General features: G+C 38.5%; 1 protein-coding gene across 1 annotated transcript in view; it reads right to left on the bottom strand.

The window, feature by feature from the left end:
* Nucleotides 1–810: 810 nt before the first annotated feature.
* LOC106763054 (probable protein disulfide-isomerase A6) overlaps nt 811–6320 on the bottom strand; it is a 24426-nt gene continuing 18916 nt past the window's right edge. Inside the window, exon 7 of the mRNA XM_022782118.1 lies at nt 811–1197. The gene's annotated coding sequence lies outside the window, so the exon portion shown is untranslated. The remainder of the gene's footprint in view (nt 1198–6320) is intronic.

Below are 6320 nucleotides of genomic sequence, written 5' to 3'. Positions count from 1 at the left end.
TGACAAACAACTATCCAACAAAGTTAAATTAAATTAGATGCAAAACTAAATTAAAGAAGTGAAAAACAACTAATCCTACTAAGTAAATTAATTCAAAACAAAGAAGTAATCAAACATGCTTGTCCTACACATTCACGTGACCTACTATATCTACCAAGTAAAATTTAATTGCAAATGGCCTAAAGAATTAACCTCTTGGCAGTGAGGTTGGTGCTCTCAAATTCAACAATTACCAAGCCATCACGTGCATCACCTCCAACCCTTTCTTTTCTTTTTAAAGGAAATAAAGACCCAAAAGCATTTTGATTACAATTCTTTCCTCCCATCACCGTGCAGACCTTGGTAGCTATCAATCCAAAAAGAAAAATAAAAGCAAAACCACTTTACGTAAGCCACCGTACCATCCCTGCACCATTCTGCAAAACATATGAACTTCTCACAATTAATTGGCTGCATTATGCTCCACCGAAAGTCCTTCAATCAAATCACCTCTTGCATCCCAATTTAAATCACCATCCCATCCTTGCTAAATCACCGTCTGCTTCTCAAAATAAAGTGAAAATAAATGCTCCTTCAAATACCACCAAATACCACCAGCGCTCAATGATTAAGCATAAAAAAAAATGTTCCAGCAAAAACTAAAAAAACCAAGTGGTGGCTTGTCATTCAGTCATCAACGTGAACTTCATTCACCAAGTGGTGACTTTCAAATGTGGTAACCGTGAGCACACTCAAAGTGAAATATTTCCAATCAATCAACATTGGTAGCAAATAAAAAAAAATGCTAAAGAAAATGTTGCAGCCCATAAATCAAAGGAAAAGGAAAAATGTGCTCTCATTCATTCATGTAATAAAATCGTTAACCACATCCCATTGTCGAAGGACCGTGAGCCAAGAAATCTCTGTGTCCAAGCTAAAAGTCTGAATATCAAAATGACGACTCTCTTGAGAATTCCTAGGTTTGAGAATTTTGACCAAGTGGTGGGGTCCACCTCTAAAGGAAAACCTAGGGCCATGTCACCATTTTTCTGTTGGGCTTAGTCTATTATAACAAAATTAGCCCACAATACAAAAGTTCATCTACAAATTCTAAATTACTAAGCTAAGCTAAGCTAAATTAATTCTAAATTGTTTTGTGGAGAGTCTTCACTTAATTGGTGCCTTCCAAAAGTCTCACAGTGTGATTCCAAACTTTCCCTGAAAAATAAAAATAGGAATAATTAAGCTCAATTAATTCAAATTAATTAAAATAAGAATTATTGGTCTAATTAAGCCCAAATGGTGAAAATGACACAATAACTAAGAATTAAGCACAATTCGGCGCAAAAAACTAAGTGAATGGTATAAAATATCGACTCATCAAAATAGACCACACTTAGTCTTTTGCACTCCTGGGCAAAATCAAGACGCAAAACAGGGAACAGTACTGAGGACATCAGGAAGTGACACGGACTCAACAGACAGACGACAAAGACTCACAAGGACAGACATAGACTTGCACAGTTCTCACAAAATCTGGACAGTGAAGGGCATAGGCAGAATCCTACACAGAGTCAATGAAAGCAGATACTCAGAGAATCATCCAAACAGTTCAGTACATGGAAAACAGTCAATTAGTTCAAGAGATGAATGAAAAGCAACAGAGCCTCACAGATGTACACAATCAGTGTTTCTCTCAAGTGTTTAAGGTACATCAATGTCACTCAATGCACTCAAGAAAGCAAACACAAATAGACTTGGCAAGCCTTTAATATCAACACTCAAGCACATACGCATGTTCAAATCAAAAGGTCTTTTCATGGTTGTAATGGGGCCAAGGACAAGGGAGGATACATCTGGATAAGAAGCTACAAACCATAAGGAACAGAGGAGCACTGGGAAACAAGTGTAAATACATTCAAACACACTCACAACCTCTAATTCCATCCTCTTCTTGACTCCATTATTCACAAAAGTTTTTCTGTATTTTTTCTCTCTTTTTTCTTCATTTTGTCTCTCTTTTTTTTTCTATTCAACACCCAATTCAAAAAACAAGATACATGATATTTACAGTGCAACCGCAAGAAGAGTACTCACTAGCCAATTCATCTGCAACTCCTAAGAGACCACACTTATTCCCAAAACAATTCTGAAGCTCCAAAATTCCTAAGGTTCAGGTGATCATGGTTTTTTTTTCACTTAGGTTATTGTATGAGCTTCGAAACAAAGAAATGGGGGAAGTATAGTGATACGCGGGGCCCAAGCCCAATTTCTTTAGTTTAGTATTTCTTTGATGTATTTTGTATTGTGTTAGGCATGCAGGACCTCTAGTCCTATAAATAGTCATGCCTACCTTATTGTACTTNACTTTTGAGATAATTGAATTGTTTACTGTTGAGAATTACTCCAGAGCAATTCTACCTTGAAAGTCAAGACTAGAGAATCCCAAAGGATCTCCTCTAGCCACCTTCCATCTCACACTTACCATTCTCTCATTTTCTACCATCATTTTCTCACTCCTCCACCTAAACACCTACACCACTCTGCGTCAGACTCGTGGATTATCACTGCCACGACAGCGCATTCCTCTCATTCACTCTCCACATTAATCAACATATCATTTGCGCGATTCGATTCATTTCTCTCTCGAAGCCACAATCTCACCGTCTAGGGTTTCCACATTCGAGAGCGGTTCTCACGCGATTCACTTCACAGACCTCATTTTCTCTCGCCAGAGCTCCGCCGTAAGTCTTCTCACCGATCCATTTCTCTTATTCGTCTTCCCTCACCATAACTCATCCTTTTCCCGATTGAAACTCTGTTCTCGTCCCGTTCACCGGTAAAAAATGGAGATCTCTTCTATTCCGCCGATTCAATCGGTGAAATCATTAACAAACTTTCATCAGGAAAGTCATCCTGGATGGGCAACACATGAGCCTGATCCCCAGCTCTCTCAATCCTCCTGAGCTGATCTGCAACCAAGTTCTGTGCTCCACTCCGGTCTTTAATCTGCAAGTCAAACTCCTGGAGCAGTAGCATCCACCTGATCAATCTTGGCTTTGACTCAGCCTTCTTCAATAGAAACTTCAGAGCTGCATGGTCAGTATACACAATAACAGGCGATCCAAGCAAATACGACCTAAATTTATCAAGGGCAAAAACAATTGCCAACAACTCTTTCTCAGTCATAGTGTAGTTTGCTTGGGCAGCATCCAAAGTGCGTGAGGCGTAGTAGATCACTCTAGGCAGCTTGTTAATCTTTTGTGTCAGGACAGCTCCGAAGACATAATTTGATGCGTCACACATGAGCTCGAATGAGGCTGTCCAATCTGGTGCCTGAATGATCGGAGTGGTGGTCAAAGCTTCCTTCAGGCACTCAAACGCCTGCTTGCACCTGTCATCAAACTCAAAGTCGATGTCCTTTTGCAGCATTCTGGACAAGGGAAGCGCCTTCTTGCTGAAATCCTTGATGAAGCGCCTGTAGAAACCTGCATGTCCAAGAAAAGATCGCACCTCTCGCATGCAAGTGAGGCCAGTCTTCTTAGGCACAACAGTGAGGCCAGTCTTCTTAGGCACAACAGTGAGGCCAGTCTTCTTAGGCACAACATGGACGGGGCTCACCTACTAACTGTCTGAAATAGGGTAGATGATCCCAGCTTGCAAAAGCTTCGTCACCTCCTTCTTAATCACGTCCATGATCACGGGGTTTTGCCTTCTCTGTGGCTGTCTCACTGGCTTTGCCCCCATCCTCCAAAAGAATTCTATGCATGCATGTGGATGGGCTAATACCAGGTATGTCAGCCAAACTCCACCCAATGGCCTTCTTGTGCCTCCTCAGCACATCAAGCAACTTCTCATCTTGAACAGAATCAAGGGAGGTAGAAATGATCACAGGCTTCTTCTCATCATCCTTGATGAGTCGATATTTTATTGATTTCACTTAGTTTATTGTCCTAGAATTAATCAGGGAATTGTGCTTAATTGTCCAGTATTTTCCCGTTTTTCCTAATTATGCTTAATTTGACTGGAAATTCTAATTTTAATTAATTTGAATTTTCTCGGCTAATTATTTGCATTATTATTTTGAGGAAAATTTTGGAAACACAATTTGGGACATTTGGAGGACACCAAATAAATTCAAGACTCTCCATTTAGACATTTTAAATTTTAATTGTATTGTAATTTTAATTGTTAGAACTTTTTAGACAAACTCTTTCCATCATGGGCCATAGTGGCAATTTTGTAGAAGCCCAACTTTGTGAGACACATGTCTTACCCTAGGGTTTTTGGGTGGACCCCATCCTAATTTTTGAAGACATTTGGCCTTAGCAAAGACCTACCAGCCGTCACATTGAGAGATTTTGGAGGGCACCATTTCTTTTACTCTCGGCATATTCATAGTGTGGCTGGAACGTATTTTGTGCATTGTAATTTTCTTTGAAAAAATGCCAACCATGTTAGATTATGGATGAAGATAAGGAGCCGTAACTTGAGTTTTTTTTTGGTCTGGAACAATTCTCTTGGGAGCTTTTGGATATGTGGTGCAAGGGCTGGGACGGTGCCCTACACTTTGCAGCAGCCGTCACTTTTGGAGAAGGTCTGGGAACCTGAGTTTTGCTTCAGCTGCCGATTCACTTTAAGGAGATTTGGCTGGAACGTTGAGGGAACTTTTTCTTTGGAGAAAGGCAAAGAACTAAGAAGAAAAAAAAGGGAATACGGTGCTGGGAATCCATACAGCCGTCACACATTTTTTTTGCTTTTGCTTCTGAACGTTCTTTGGAGAAAAACTGGGAATGTCACTCACGGTTTTCTTTTCAATTTTGAATGAAGGAGAGCTCCTTAATTTTATTTTGGTGATTTACTTGCTGCTTCAATTGATTTAGCACTTAGCATTGTAGTTTTATTATTTCAGCACATTCCAATTAAAGTGGGGAAAACTCAGGGTGACGCTACTTTCAATTTGTTGCACGAGTTTTATTAATTGAAGGAAGTGGTGTGTTGGCTGGAATGCTTGAAGCGGCGTTGATTTCAATTGAAAAAAAAAAGGAGTTGTAGAATTTTATTCAGCAAGATTAAATCTAGCAAATGAAGTGGTGATTTACTCTTAGAGCATGCGGTGCATTCAGTTTTTTTTTTCTTTGCTTTTAGTGGGGTTGAATGTGTTTGTTAAGCTGCACACTAGATTTTAAAGATAAAGAGGAGATTATATGGGAATAGGAGTTGTACGGTTGTGATTTTAGGAGAGGAAATAATTCATTTCTTTGGAGAAGTAGGTGCAGCTCGTGATGGTCTAAATATGATGGGAGAAAAGAGCACACGGTGTTTTGGTTGTTTTAAAGATAAGATGAGATGAATGATTGGAAATGGTGCAGCATTCACGGGTGTGTGATGCAATTTATTTTACATGTAGCATGCATTTAATTTGCTAGCAACACGGTGCTTTAATTTTAGGGAAGCACACAGTTGATTTTTTTTTAGAAGTTTCCCACTTTTTCTTCTAGAATGAAGTAGTTTAGTTGATTTCTCACTTTATTTTCAATGTCATGCATTATTTTTAATTTGTTGTTTGTTTTTTTTTGTTTTATGGTGCTTTACTTGATTTAACTTTAAGCTTGCACTGATAATTTTTAATGCATTAATGGAAGCACCTTGCTCATTTATCTTGCTTTACTGTTAGGGTTTTCTTTTTAATTGTTGATTTCGTGATGAATAGCATTTTATTTCTTTAGCTTAAGTGTTGTGTTAGGATAACACGGCAAATGTTTCTTTATTATCTACTGCATTTTAATTAGTTTACTAATCTTGTTTTAAAGACCGTTTAGTCTCAATGTAGAACCATTCGGTCATATGTAGGACCGTTCAGGCTTCATGCTTTGTTTAGTTATTTTAATGTTTTCAATTATGTTTGGTTATATTTCATTTCTAGTTTTATTTTAATTTAATTTTCCTTGCAAGAACACTTTCAAACCCCCCACTTCGTGTGTGACCTAATTCTCGAACCACATTTGGTCCTTGAGAGACGACCTAGGAGTCATTCCCTAGCTATATTGCATTTCTCATATGCAATCAAATTTGTATGGGCCGCGTGATGAGTGGTTATTTATTGAACTATATTTAGTTTATTGCACTTAAATAAACCAGGGAATTGTTTTTAATTGTCTGTTATTTCCCCGTTTTCCGAATTCTGCTTAATTTGGTCGGAAGTTCGTAATTGTGCTAATTTGGGTTTTCTAAGCTGATTAAGTTTATTTTGGTTGCAGGGAAATTTTGGGAAACATCATTTGAAGCATTAGGGATGGTGGCATGATCATTCAAGACTCAACATTTAGCCATTTCCATTT

The sequence above is a fragment of the Vigna radiata genome, chromosome 6 (genome assembly GCF_000741045.1).
Source record: "Vigna radiata var. radiata cultivar VC1973A chromosome 6, Vradiata_ver6, whole genome shotgun sequence".
Lineage (NCBI taxonomy): Eukaryota > Viridiplantae > Streptophyta > Magnoliopsida > Fabales > Fabaceae > Vigna > Vigna radiata.
The sequence above is the reverse complement of the archived record's forward strand: the minus strand, read 5'-3'. Positions and strand labels throughout refer to the sequence as shown.